The sequence below is a fragment of the Sciurus vulgaris genome (assembly GCF_902686455.1).
Source record: "Sciurus vulgaris genome assembly, chromosome: 15".
In the NCBI taxonomy this organism is placed as follows: domain Eukaryota; kingdom Metazoa; phylum Chordata; class Mammalia; order Rodentia; family Sciuridae; genus Sciurus; species Sciurus vulgaris.
This window is the reverse complement of record NC_136476.1, coordinates 70,286,273-70,301,900: the sequence shown is the minus strand read 5'-3', so window position 1 is coordinate 70,301,900 and position 15,628 is coordinate 70,286,273. Positions and strand designations below refer to the sequence as shown.

General features: G+C 39.0%; 1 protein-coding gene and 1 pseudogene across 3 annotated transcripts in view; one reads left to right on the top strand and one right to left on the bottom strand.

Annotated features, from left to right (window-relative positions):
- RGS3 (regulator of G protein signaling 3) overlaps positions 1–15,628 on the bottom strand; it is a 363,854-nt gene that overhangs the window by 118,565 nt on the left and 229,661 nt on the right. The window lies entirely within an intron of this gene.
- LOC306645570 (NADH dehydrogenase [ubiquinone] iron-sulfur protein 3, mitochondrial-like) overlaps positions 1–15,628 on the top strand; it is a 30,757-nt pseudogene that overhangs the window by 2,100 nt on the left and 13,029 nt on the right. Inside the window, exon 2 of the transcript in view lies at positions 585–695. The product of the transcript in view is annotated as an NADH dehydrogenase [ubiquinone] iron-sulfur protein 3, mitochondrial-like (transcript). The remainder of the gene's footprint in view (positions 1–584; positions 696–15,628) is intronic.

Genomic DNA, 15,628 nt, shown 5'->3' with positions numbered 1-15,628 from the left:
AACAGAGGGAAAGACAATACATCGACAAGCAACCAAATAAATGAATATCTAAATATAAATTATGACATGAACTACAGAGGAATTGGGCCACATGGAGTAATAGAGAATGATGGAGGTGGACTACTGAGATAGGAAAAGGCAAAATCTAAGTCTGAGGGACAGAAACCAGCCAGCGATGGAGTGTTCTGGGCCCATGGATAATGGCATGTGCAATGGTCCTGCTGTGGTTTGGACATGAGGTGTCCCCCAAAAGCTCATGTGGAGACAATGTAAAAACGTTCAGAGGTAAAACGATAAGATCATGAGAGTCGTGACCTAATCAGAGGATTAATCCACTGATGTGGATTCACTGGGTGGTAACTGTAGGCAGGGAGGGTGGAGCTGGCAGAAGTAGGTACCTGGGGGTGACCTGGCCAGTGGAGCTCTCTCCCTGCTTCCTGGCTGTCCTGTCCTGAGCTGCTTCCCTCCACCATGCCCTCCCGTCACAAGGCTGTACCTCACCTCCATCCCAGAGCCATGGCGTCAGCTGACCATGGACTGAATCCCTGAGAGTGTGAGTCAAAATAACCTGTTTCTCCTTTAAGCTGCTCTTGCCAGGTGTTTTAGTCTCAGCGGCGAAAAGCTGACCCACGCACGTCCTGAGGCGTCAGTCATTGAGACGGAGAGGAAAGGCCCATGTGCCTACGGAGCCACTGGTGAGGGGGATCCCACACGTGAGCAGGGAATGATAACGCCGGACCAGCCTCTTCCCGGGCCTTGACCAATGGCAGGAAGCAGATCAGAGTTTGCCTAGTCCCAAGCTCACGATCGTAGCTCGGTAACTATTAGCTAAGAAAATAAGTGAATGAACTAGTGCTTCCTTTGAAAGAATTTGGGATTATTGACCAATGAAGACCAATCGTTACAATCATTAATAAGTTTCTAAGATTCACATTTGGCCTCCAGGATTCCTAAGGATAATGGCAATGACTTCAGTACAAATCTGCCCACATCACATGAAAACAATACAGAAAAAAACAGGAGAGTAAATAAGTTTACGCTCGGCCTATGCCTGGAGCATTAACTATAGGCCGGAAAACATTAGAAACCTCAACTTGGGTTTAAGCAGAAAAAAATACCTGGAAGCGACAGAGTTGACTGAGAGTCCACAGCAGAGCAGAAGGGTGGATGGAACATGTCCTGGGAGCATGGGACAAGGCCCTGGGGTGGCAGAACTCAGGCAAATCAGACAGCTCTCATCCCAAGAAAGAAAGGCATGCTCCAGGCTGAGGTACAAAGGTCCACCAAGAACAGGTGTGGGACCAGCAGATGGAAGGCTGACGTCATGGAGTAAAAGAGAAGCCGTCCACACAGGGCACAGCCTGGGGGCTGAGGCCCGGAGATGAAGCTGCTTCCAGGAAGAAAGGGAAGAGTCCCGGAAAGGAGAGTGTTCCTAGGAAGTGTGGTGTAAAAATAAAGAAAAAAATGACCCATGCCCGAAAACAAAACAAAACCCCTCAAACCAGAGATGATTCAAGAATCAGGCTGGGCGCAGCAGCACACACCTGTAATCCCAGCAGCTCAGGAAGCTGAGGCCGGAGGATCACGAGTTTGAGGCCAGCCTCAGTAACTTAAAGAGGCCCTAAAGCCAACTCAGCGAGACCCTGTCTCAAAAAAAAAAAAAAAAAAAAAATTATAAAAAGTCAGATAAAAAAAAGCCCCGCTTATTAGAGAAATAATAACAGCCACAAAGGAAAGAGATTTTGAACTCGGCACCAAGCAACCCACTAAACCTCCTCCCTCCTCTCTGTGCTTACCTGGAAGGAAAGTTCAACTGAGATAAATAATAAATGGTAAAACAACACAACGTCCACACCAAAGTATTGTAAGAAAAAATGAGAATCAAAGTATTTCAGCACATGAAAACACAGTCAAAGACATGAGACAATAAAAACACTCCAATGGGAACCAAATATAATTACACAAGAAACTTAAGATACTAAAGGTCAACATTTTAAACAAGTTCAAAATTCAGAAATAAATAGCATGAACAATAGGAAGACAGAAGATGGGAGCTGATTGACCTTAAGAAAGAAAAGGAAAGAAAAACAAAATCATAAGGAAAAGAAAGAATGAATTAGAAGGCTCTCAGGAAGCACAGATACAGTTGCCCATCGGTATCGGTAGGGCACTGGCTGCAAACGCCCTGCAGACACCAAAATCTGCACATAATCTACCAGGATGCTCAAGTCTCTTATTTAAATGTCACAGTATTTGCATATAACTGATGCACATCTCCTAATATATTTTAAATCATCTCTAGATGACTTACAATACATAATACAATGGAAATGCTGTATAAATGGCTCTTGTACTACATTAGGGAAGAAAGACAAGGGCGATTGTACATGTTCAGTACGGACACAGTGTCTTTTTCAGATATTTTTGATTTAGTGTTAGTTATGTCCACAAATGCAGAAACTACAGATTCAGAGAGCCAACTGTACAGCCAAGAGGATGGAGATGAAAAGACCCAGGAAACTCCAACCAAAAGAAAAGGTTATCACAGAAAAAAAATTATAAATATAATATTTGGGTAAAGAAGACCAACATATGTATAATCAGAATTCTCAAATTAAGACAGAAAAAAGCAATGGAGAAGAACTCTTAATTAAAACTATAACTCAAGGCGATCCAAGATGGCAGACTAGAGGGTGACTGCATCTCCAGTCGCTCCAGAACCCAGGATTCAAGAAGGGGAGGCATCGAGAGACTCAGACTAAAATAGAACCACAGGGTGAGTCTCCCCCACCCGGTGAAGTGCTGCAAGGGTGGCAGGCCTGGATTCGGGTGGCTTATTGGAGTAGGGTAGGGCAGCTAGAGTCTTCCCCAGGCAGCTCTGTGCACTCCTGCGGTGGGCTCCTCCCACAGGGCCAGATTCTCCAGCATCTCGGAGCAGGCCCCCCAGTGAGAGCCTTTCTGCACAGAACCAAGCTTCAAGTCTCTGAACCAGGGCGACAAGTTCCTGCCCACAGGTTGCTCCAGGGACCAGGACAGGGCAGCCAGGGACTTCCCCAAGCAGCCCGCAGCCCGGCCCCCTCCAGCGGGAAGCACCTTTCCAGGCTAGCTTCTCGGAGCAGATCCCCCAGTGAGAGCCTTTCCACACAGAGCCAGCTCCAAGTCCTGGAACCAGTAGCGGGCTAGGGACAGCTTTCCTTGGAAGCACTGCATTATCAAGTTACTCCAAGACTTCAGGCTACTGAAGGCAGGAAGTGATACACTGGAAATCTACAGGGACACTATAAGCCAATAGAAGAATTCTGCAATATCACAAAGTCCCACTGACATCTGACCAATATGAGAAAACAAGGGAAGAAAATGTCCCAAATAAACCTAGATACTATATCAATAAAACCCAACGATAGCACAGCAGAAGAAATGTCAGAAAGGGAGTTCAGAATGTACATAATTAAAACAATCAGGGAAGCAAACGAGGAGATGAAAGAGCAAATGCAGGCATTGAAGGAGGAGATGAAAGAGCAAATGCAGGCATTAAATGATCGTACCAATCAACAGTTAAAGGAGCAAGTATGGGAAGCAAGAGATCATTTCAATAAAGACTTAGAGATATTGAAAAAAAAAACAAACAGAAATCCTTGAAATGAAGGAAACTATAAACCAAGTTAAAAACTCCATAGAAAGCATAACCAATAGGATAGAACACCTGGAAGACAGAGCCTCAGATATTGAAGACAAAATATTTAATCTTGAAAACAAAGTCGACCAAACAGAAAAGATGGTAAGAAATCATGAACAGAATCTACAAGAATTATGGGATATCACGAAAAGGCCAAATTGAAGAATTATTGGGATTGAGGAAGGCTTAGAGAAACAAACCAAAGGAATGAACAACCTATTCAATGAAATAATATCAGAAAATTTCCCAAATCTGAAGAATGAAATGGAAAACCAAGTACAAGAGACTTATAGGACTCCAAATATACAAAATTACAACAGACCCACACCAAGGCACATTATTATGAAAATACCTAACATACAAAATAAAGACAGAATTTTAAAGGCCGTGAGAGAAAAGAATCAAATTACATTCAGGGGGAAACCAATAAGAATATCAACAGATTTTTCAATCTAGACCCTAAAAGCTAGAAGGGCCTGGAACAACATTTACCAAGCCCTGAAAGAAAATGGATGCCAACCAAGAATCTTATACCCAGCAAAACTTACTTTCAGATTTGATGATGAAATAAGATCCTTCCATGATAAACAAAAGCTAAAGGAATTTACAAAAAGAAAGCCAGCATTGCAGAACATTCTCAGCAAAATAATCCCATGAGGAAGAGATGAAAAACAACGATGCAAATCAGCAACAGGAGGAACTAGCCTAAAGGAATAGCCAAATAAAGGGGAAACCAAATCATGTCAAAAAACAAAAATGAGTCAAATGACTGGGAATACAAATCATATCACAATAATAACCCTGAATGTTAATGGCCTGAACTCATCAATCAAAAGACATAGACTGGCAGAATGGATTAAAAAGAAAAATCCAACAATTTGCTGCCTGCAAGAGACTCATCTCATAGAAAGAGATACCCATAGACTAAAGGTGAAAGGATGGGAAAAAACATACCATGCACATGGACACAGAAAAAAAGCTGGAGTATCCATCCTCATTTCAGATAATGTGGACTTCAAGCCAAAACTAGTCAGAAGGGATAAAGAAGGACATAACATACTGCTTAAGGGAAGCATAAATCAGCAAGACATAACAATCATAAATATCTATGCCCCAAACAGTGGCTCATCCATGTATGTCAAACAAATCCTTCTCAATTATGGAAATCAAATAGACCACAACATGATAATACTAGGCAATTTTAACACACCGCTCTCACCGCTGGATAGATCGTCCAAACGAAAATTGAATAAAGAAACCATAGATCTCAATAACACAATCAACAATTTAGACTTAAGCGACTTATATAGAATATACCATCCAACAAAGAATGAATAAACTTTCTTCTCAGCAGCACATGGATCCTTCTCTAAAATAGACCATGTCTTATGCCACAAAGCTACTGTTAGCAAATACAAGAAGATAGAGATACTACCTTGTACTCTATGAGGTCATAATGGATTGAAATTAGAAATAAATGACAGAATAAAAAGCAGAAACTTCTCCAATACCTGGAGATTAAATAATACACTATTATATGATGAATGGATAACAGAAGACATCAGGAGGAAAATAAAAAATTTTTTAGAAGTAAACGAGAACAAAGACACATCATATCAAAATCTCTGGGACACTATGAAAGCAGTACTTACAGGAAGATTTATTTCGTGGGGCACATTCAACAAAAGAAGTAGAAATCAACAAATAGAAGACTTAACACTACAGCTCAAAGCCCTAGAAAAAGAAGAGCAAACCAATACCAAAAGTAGTAGAAGACAGGAAATAGTTAAAATCAGAGCTGAAATCAACGAAATTGAAACAAAAGAAACAATCGGAAAAATTAACAAAATAAATAGTTGGTTCTTTGAAAAAATAAACAAAATTGATAAACCCTTATCCACACTAACAAAGAGAAAGAGGGAGAAAACTCAAATTACTAAAATTCGGAATGAACAAGGAAATATCACAACAGACACGAGTGAAATACAAAACATAATTAGAAGTATTTTGAAAATCTATACTCCAACAAAACAGAAAACCTTGAAGGCATCAACAAGTTTCTAGAGACATATGAATTTCCTAAACTGAACAAGGAGGACATACACAACTTAAATAAATCAATTTCAAGCAATGAAATAGAAGAGGTCATCAAAAGCCTACCAACAAAGAAAAGTCCGGGACCAGATGGGTTCTCAGCCGAGTTCTACAAAACCTTTAAAGAAGAGCTCATTCCAATACTTCTCAAAGTATTCCATGAAATAGAAGAGGAGGGAACCCTCCCAAACTCATTCTATGAAGCCAATATCACCCTGATACCTAAACCAGACAGAGACACATCAAGGAAAGAAAATTTCAGACCAATATCCTTAATGAACATTGATGCAAAAGCTCTCAACAAAATTTTAGCAAATCGCATACAAAAATATATTAAAAAGATAGTGCACCACGATCAAGTGGGTTTTATCCCAGGGATGCAAGGTTGGTTCAACATCCGGAAATCAATAAATGCCATTCACCATATCAACAGACTAAAAGTTAAGAATCACATGATTATTTCAATAGATGCAGAAAAAGCATTCGATAAAATGCAGCATTCCTTCATGCTCAAAACACTAGAGAAAATTGGGGTAGTGGGAACATTCCTTAACATTGTAAAGGCCATCTATGCTAAACCCATGGCCAATATCATTCTAAATGGTGAAAAACTGAAAGCATTCCCCCTAAAAACTGGAACAAGGCAGGGATGCCCTCTTTCACCACTTCTATTCAATATTGTTCTTGAGACTCTAGCCAGAGCAATTAGACAAACCAAAGAAATTAAAGGGATATGAATTGGAAAAGAGGAACTCAAACTATCCCTGTTCACTGATGACATGATTATATATTTAGAGGAACCTGGAAATTTCACCAGAAAACTCTTAGACCTCATAAGTGAATTCAGTAAAGTAGCAGGTTACAAGATCAATGCTCATAAATCCAATGCATTTTTATACATAAGTGATGAATCTTCAGAAAGAGAAATTAGGAAAACTACCCCATTCACGATAGCATCGAAAAAAATAAAATACTTGGGAATCAATCTCACAAAAGAGGTGAAAGACCTTTACAATGAGAACTACAGAACACTAAAGAAAGAAATTAAAGAAAACCTTAGAAGATGGAAAGATTTCCCATGTTCTTGGGTAGGAAGAATTAATATTGTCAAAATGGCCATACTACCAAAAGTGCTATACAGATTCAATGCAATTCCAATTAAAGTCCCAATGATGTACCTTACAGAAATAGAGCAAGCAATTATGAAATTCATCTGGAAGAATAAGAAACCCAGAATAGCTAAAGCAAACCTCAGTAGAAAGAGCGAAGCAGGGGGTATTGCAATACTAGATCTTCAACTCTATAACAAAGCAATAGTAACAAGAACGGCATGGTATTGGTATCAAAATAGACAGGTAGATCAATGGTACAGAATAGAGGACATGGACACAAACCCAAATAAATACAATTTTCTCATACTAGACAAAGGTGCCAAAAATATGCAATGAGAAAAGATAGCCTCTTCAACAAATGGTGCTGGGAAAACTGGAAAACCATATGCAACAGAATAAAACTAAACCCCTATCTCTCACCCTGCACAAAACTCAACTCAAAATGGATCAAGGACCTCGGAATCAGACCAGAGACCCTGCATCTTATAGAAGAAAAAGTAGATCCAAACCTTCAACTTGTTGGCTTAGGATCAGACTTCCTTAACAGGACTCCCATAGCACAAGAAATAAAAGCTAGAATCAACCACTGGGATAGATTCAAGCTAAAAAGCTTTCTCTCAGCAAAGGAAACTATCAGTAATGTGAAGAGAGAGCCTACAGAGTGGGAGAATATCTTTGCCACTCATACTTCAGATAGAGCACTAATTTCCAGAATCTATAAAGAACTCAAAAAACTCTACACCAAGAATACAAATAATCCAATCAACAAATGGGCTAAGGAAATGAACAGACACTTCACAGAAGAAGATGTACAAGCAATCAACAGATATATGAAAAAATGTTCAACATCTCTAGTAATAAGAGAAATGCAAATCAAAATTACCCTAAGATTTCATCTCACCCCAATTAGAATGGCGATTATCAAGAACACAAGCAACAATAGGTATTGGCGAGGATGTGGGGAAAAAGGTACACTCATACATTGGTGGTGGGGTTGCAAATTAGTGCAGCCACTCTGGAAAGCAGTATGGAGATTCCTCAGAAAGCTTGGAATGGAACCACCATTTGACCCAGCTATCCCACTCCTTGGCCTATACCCAAAGGACTTAAAATCAGCATACTACAGAGATACAGCCACATCAATGTTCATAGCTGCTCAATTCACTATAGCCAGATTGTGGAACCAACCTAGATGCCCTTCAGTTGATGAATGGATAAAGAAACTGTGGCATATATATACAATGGAATATTACTCTGCCATAAAGAATGATAAAATTATGGCATTTGCAGGCAAATGGATGAAATTGGAGGATATCATGCTAAGTGAGATAAGCCAATCTCAAAAAACTAAAGGACGAATGATCTCGCTGATAAGTGGATGAGGACATATAAGGGGGTTTATGAGGGGTTAGCGTTAGGGTTAGGGTTAGTTTTAGGGTTAGGGATAAGGAGGGTGGTAAGAATGGAGGAAGGAAGGACTGTATAGAGGGAAAAGAGGGGTGGAAGGTGTGGGGGAAGGGGAAAAAATAACAGAATGAATCAAACAATATTGCCCTATGTAAATTTATGATTTTTAATTAAAATAAATTAAAAAAAAAAACTATAACTCAAGATTTTTCCTGAAATAAAATACATGAATTTACAAATGGAACAGGCTCCTCAGAAGGCTCACCTCTGACTTATTCTGAAGTGAAAATATTAGTTATTCAAGTAAGAGAAAATACAAAAGAAAACAAGAAGCAACCTAGAAAGACAGTCATGAACAGAGTACTATTTCTAAGAAACTGAAGTTTAAGAGAATCATGAAAGAAAGGAATTTTTTCCAATCATTTGTCTTTCAAGATCAAGAATACAAAAAATAGTTCTCAATATGAAAAAGTTACAGAATATTTATTCCTGAGTTCTTCCTGAGGAATCTTCCAGAGGAAGAACTTTATCCAGACAGACTATTACAGAAACACTGGCAAAAAGGACTGATTTTAATCATTTGTATATTGAACCACAGATCCATGACTAAAACCTAGATTTCCATAAAGATTAAAGAATACTGTGTAAATACATAAAGAAAGTTGAAATCAGAACAAAACAGAGAAGGGAGCAAGAAAGAGGAAAGTAGAATAAGCTCATTACTGCTGCATAGCTAATAGAATCAAAGAATATCATTGAAAGCTATCAAAATAGTGAAAAACTTAGAAGCAAGAAAATGGGAGTTGAATACATTAAGTAAAGGTGTTATTATGAACATAGTCATGAAAACAATAAATATCCAAACCTTTGTAAACACCAAAAACAACTAAATAAATAAACACCAAACGCCACATTAAAAAACAGTTTAATGACAAATGATAGAACTAAGTATAAATTTATATCAATACATGTAAATAGGCTTAATTTACTTACTGTGAAAAAAAAGATTGTTCAGATTGACTCACAAAACAAAACTCAACTGTCTACTGTTCTAAAGATACATATTTGAAAGGAATTCAGGAAGGCTATAAATTAAAAAATGGAGCCAAAGCATGTCAGGCAAAAAGAAAATTGGTATCTTGACATATAACAAGATAAAATTCAGGCCAAAAATATTAATGGAGACAAAACAGAACACTTGAGGTTACAGGTTGCAATTCATCATAAAGACAAAATAGGTGGACTGGGGTGTGGCTTAGTGGTGGAATACTTTCCTAGCACATGTGAGGTACTGGATTCAATCCTCAGCACCACATACACATAAATAAAATAAAGGTATGATGTTTATTCACAACTAAAAATGTTTTTTAAAAAAGAAATAATAGTAATGAACATTTATGCACCAAATAACACAGAACAATCTTCAAAGAAGCAAAAATTATAGGGCATACCAAGAGAAGTGTATAGGAATCACTAATCAAAGGACATAGTCTTTAAATACCACCCTTACTCCAAGACAGGAAGGTGGACCAAACACAAAGATAGATAAAGTGCCTAAACAACATAATCAATGAGCTAAATCTCATGCAAAAAAAGTCCATCAAAAGTCTTACCCTGATAATAGGGAAACACCTTTTCCTTAAGTACATGTGAAACATTCATAGAATTAGCAATATACTAGGCTACTGAGAACCTTAATAAGTTCCAGAAAAAAATACAGACTAAACAGACCAATAGCTACCATAATCATGAAAAATAAGTACAAAAAGGAAATACACAAAATAAGAAATGACAAGGGAGAACTCTCCATTGAAATAAGAAATTTATAAGCTCTCTTCACACAATTGTGTGAACATAAGTTTTAAAGCCTGAATAATATAGATAATTTCCTAGGAAAAATATCATTTATCAAAACTGGCAAAAATGGAGATAGCTCATATAAATCAATTTCCACAATAGTATAGAAAGTTATGGAAGAGCTACTATACCCCAAAAGTACTAGATCAAGATGGGTGCAAAGGGGAATTCTCTTCCTTCAAAAAACAGATAATTGCAGTGCCTTTCAAACTGTCCCAAATAAAAGAAAAAGAATGTAAACTTCCTAGTTTGTTTTTAAAGGGGAGTTAAAGTGAAAATAAAATTGGTACCTAAAACATATTGTGCAAAAAAATAGTTACATTTCAATCTCACTTAAAAATAACTATACAAAAGTCTGAATAAAATTTTACCAAGAAACCCAAAAGCACGTTCAAAATAACACACAGGACCAAGTTTAATTATAATAATTCAAGGATAGTTCAATATTACAAAGTTAATGGAATTTTAAATATCAATAATCCTAAGAAAAATAACATGATCATAGATGTTCTTCTTATATAACTCAGTATAGCCCCTAATAAATAAATAATAAATTTAGCATAAAGGCAGTAAAAACACCAACACTCCTTTTTTCCTGGAACTAGACAACTTGATTTGAAAGTTCATATGGGAAGAAGAATAGTCAAGAGAGTGCCAAAAATGCAGAGCAATTCTTGGGGAATCTGGTTCCCTAGGATGTTGAAGTATATGAGAAAGCCTCTAAAATGAAAATCATGTCATGCTCACACACAGTTTGACAGATACATCCATGGAACAGGATAAAAAGACCAGAAATAGTTCCACTACGCATGGAAACTTGATGTTACTAAAGGAGGAATCTCAAATCCTTGGAGTTATATGTAAGAAAAATTATACAAGATAACTACATAGTCACTTGGGAAAAATTAAATTGGATCTTTTTATCATACCCAGATGAATTAATGAATGGATATAAGGATGGATAGAATAATTTTTTTTTAAATGAGTGCTTCATGGAGAGAGAAAGACAGGGAGAAGGAAAACTCAGATTCCCACACTGGAAATAACCACTATTCCAATGTTTTACTCTGAAACTTGGTAACAAAAGGGAAAGAATTAAGCCCTTACTTGACTATTAGGAGAATCTACAGTCTATACTAATGAATTGATGGAAAATACAAAGGATTGAGGAAAATGTTAAATTATACCATGAGGAAACAATCAGAAACTCCAAAATGGGGAACATTCTTCAAAACAGCAGTGTGGTATTTCCAAAAGTCAAAAAAATCCTATGCAAGAGATATTCTAAAATAAAAGAAACGGAAGAGACATAACAACCAAATACAATGTATTGATGGAATCTTGGTTGGGGGGAAATTATTAAAAAATACTTTGGGCACAATTGGGGAATTTTAATGAGGATTGAATATTAAATGATTACATTAGTCGGCTTTCCATTACTGTAACAAAATACCTGACATAATCAACTTACCAAGAGAAAGGTTCATTTTGGCTCAGAGTTTTAAGAGGTTTCAGTTCTTTGTTGATTGATTCCATTGCTTTGGGCTGTGGCAGAACATCATGGCAGGAGCAAAGTTATTTACTAAAGGGTGGGAGGTGAAAAAGAGAGGAGAAGGAAAGGAACTCACAATCCCCTTCAAGGTCCAAAACCTCCCATTAGACCCCATCTCTTAAAATTTCCAATAGCACCAAGCTGGGAATGAAGCCTTTAATACGTGGGCCTTTGGGGAACATTTCAGATATAAACTACAGCAATGATAATATAGAATTATTGCCAATGCTATATTAGCAATATAGCAATGTGAGTTATTTAGATTTGGATAGACAGATAATGAATGGAGAGATGAACAGAGACAGGTAGACAGACAAAGCACTTATGGACCAAGTGTTAACCACTGTTGCATCTTGGTGGTGGGGATCCAGGTATCTCACACACTTGAACAGCAGGACACACAAATATTGCCTGACACTTGGATTTCATGGTTATTGAAGTGTCCAACGTGCCAGGTCCATCTTTCTCCATATGCAATTGTATTTAGTGATCATACTGACCCGTTAGGTGGGCCTTAGTCTCCATGAATAAGTCCATACCGGTTTTCACTCATGCCATGGGTATAATTCAGAGCTCTGTCTGACCTCAAGCCCAGACTTGATCACACGGCAGCCAGATTACAAAGAAACAAGGCACACTGGTGGTCAGAAATGGAAACATATTCAGTGAACCAGATAAAAACATGGTAAATGGATAGTAATCCCTCCGACTCTTTTCCAGCACTGCCCAGTAGAGGACCCGAGGTGAGCAGGGGAAGGAAGGCTGGGAAGTGCAGCGTGCTCTGGATCAGCAGTTGCTTGGGGCTTCCGGGCGCGTTGGAAGAACGAGGAGAGGAACTGACCTATCAGGGTGATCATGGCAGGTCTCGGGCCACGCTGAGAAGTGTGGGCCTGTCTGGTTGGCCGTAGGGGGCCTTGGAAAAGTTTGCACACAAGGGCAAACCATTTCCTTCCTCCCTAACAGGAGACAATTTAAAAATAAACACAAACAAAACCTGCAGAAGGAATTGGAGCAAATTTTTGATGTGTTATTTATGAACTGAGTATTGGTCAAGTGGAAAATAAAACCTTAACGAGATTAAAAATTGATGTACAAAGAACCACTCAGTGGCTTGTGAAAGCCCTTCGTAGAGAAGGAAGAAATGAAAAGCTGTTTCATAAAAGATTGAAGCTCCAGGGTACTTGGGGTTTGAGCACAGGCAGAGAGCTCTCTTGGCACCAGGGCTGATAATAAATTGGAGCTTTCCTATGGTGGGTAGGCTTCGTGGGGAGCAGACACTTTCTGTGCTGGTTGGAGCACTGGCCGTCGTCCAGAGGCCTGGGGAGCCACCAGGCCTGGAGAAGACACTTCTACACTTTCGCCACACACAGGGCCAGATGCCAAAGCCGGCAGAGCATAGATCCACAACCACCTAGACTCAGAGGAGCTAAATGGCCACTAGGTCCTCTGCACCTCGTCCTCTCCCGGAGGGGTGTACCTGTGTTTTCTTCCCCTAAAAAAATAACAGAACATTTATTATCCATTTATTTCTGACCACAAAAACTAACCAGGTTCACTAGTAAGTTTGGAAAAAAGAACAAAGAAAATAAAAATTGCTCTTTTTATCATCCAGAGAGAGATGGTTTACAGACATCTTACAGAACATAGTCGCATTGAATACACTTTTGGATATTGGACTTTCTTCAACCTAAAAACATAGAAGTTTACCCATGTAAGTTAACCACCCTCTATGATATCATTTAAACTCACAATTTATAATCCCCTTTTGTTGGACATTTAATTTGTTCCCAATTTTAGTTTAGTTACAGACAATGCTATAATAAACCCTTCTGTGCATTCTGGTTATTCCATAGAAAGGTAACTTTTGAAAGACAGAAATTCATGTGTGGGGGGTATTTTTCTGCATGAATCCTATTGTCCTGTGGCTCCCCATCCATTAAATCAATGAATTTTATCCCTTCAAAGAGAGAAATGAGTACTTCCTAGAGTCTAGATCAAAATATAGTCATTGTCCCACTTCCAGTCCAACTAAGCTTATGAGGCAATAGCCTTGAAAAGATAGGCTTTGTTGAAAAAGATCAAAGTTCTTTTTATTTATTTATTTTTTTGCGGTGCTGGGGATTGAACCCAGGGCCTTGTGCTTATGAGGCAAGCACTCTACCAACTGAACTATATCCCCAGGCCAAGATTAAAGTTCTTCAGATTCTAAACTTTTCTTTACTGTTGAGAACGGAGCTTGGTGGTCTCTGATTATGGAATTTCCCCATAAAGTCATGTTATAGAGAAGATGATGGACAGCAAGCTAAGTTCCCAACAGACAGAACTGGGAAAGAAGCGGGGAGAGAAGGAAATATGCCTAGGAGAGATTCAAATGTTCTGGCTTCTCCTTCAGAGTGGAAATCCCAGAACAGCATTCAGACAAGAAGGAACAGCTAGCAGGAAAGGATGTAGGTGACAGGCCCAGGGCCACCACATGCTGTCTCCCAGCCAATGGGAAATACCTTTATAAGATGTACCTGCACCATTAGGGACAGCTGCAAGGACTTCTCGTGTGGTATAATTAAGCAGAGAGAGAGAGAGAGAGAAAGAGAAAGAGAGAGAGAGAGCCCAGTGATTTCTGTGTGTCCTGCAGGGAAGCCAGAAGTTCCAGTGCCCTAGCAAGTGAGGGCGCTGGGGTATAAGCTCACCAGATGTGCCCACAGTGAGACGAAAGGGACCCTGTGCCACAAGGGCTATAGGAAGAATCACTGAATCTGGGATTTAGATAGTATTTGAGCCAAAGTACACGGGATGCAGTGCCAGTAAGAGTCATTAAAGTGGAAGCATTGTTAGCAGAAAAAATGGTGGAACTTCCTGGCAGCAACCACGAAGCATTTCCAGGGCACTGTCTACTGCAGTGTCTACTCTCTCCTGTTCTCAAGGACAAGTCACTGTCCGTGGCTGCTAAGGTGGCCCATCAGATATAACTACAGGTCTGAACTCAGCACTGGAAATGCGTCCACCACATACCAACGAGGATTTGGACACTTTCCTTGCTGTGGGTTGCCAGCATGGAAAGGGAGGAAGATCCTCTCCTTCAACAGTGAGGAGAAACTCACTATCCCCTTTTCCAGGGAAAGTTACACCATCTTTGCTTCCAACGAAATGCTTTTTTTTTTTTTTTTTTTTAATTTTTCTTTTAGTTGTAGGTGGACACAATACCTTTATTTTATTTATTTATGTGGTGCTGAGGATCGAACCCAGTGCCCCATGCTCGCAAGGCAAGCACCACTGAGCCACAACCCCAGACCCCAAAATGCTTTTTCTTAATGAGAACAGCTTTTAAATCTTTGACCTATTCAGCTATTCGTGTGTTCTGGATAAAGTGCCATTGCTTTATCTCACATGTCAACTATATTAAGTTGGGTTGGAAATTTTGGAACACAGTGTTGAGAAGGATTCTGAGACTTGAACTGACTCTATAGGAAAATGTCTATGACAAGTTAGTGATAGTCACCATTGGCTTGTAGTGGGTTTGGGAAGCAAATGGATCAGTCACCTGCAATCCCTGCTCTAAAATCATATAAAATAAAAGTAATGCAGCTTTCACATGCTGATCCTGCATTTACTGAAGACTGGGATTATTTTCATTTTGACTTCCCTTATTCTGGGTGAGCATTCATTGTCTTTTAAGTGATGTAGTTTTTAGACTCCTTGTTAGCACTGGACAGTTCATTATTGCTCACTATAAAATAGAGCACAGATCACATATCCAAACATTAATTTAGAGCCTGACTCTCTGAGCATTTAGTGAGCACCCACCATGTTCCACTTTGTCTTGGGCATCAGCATAAACCAAGAGCGAGACTGCCGCTCTGACCTGCTTCCGTGTGACGTGGCCAGTGAGGGTTAGCATGAGATTCTCACCTGTCTTGTTGGTCACAAGCAGTC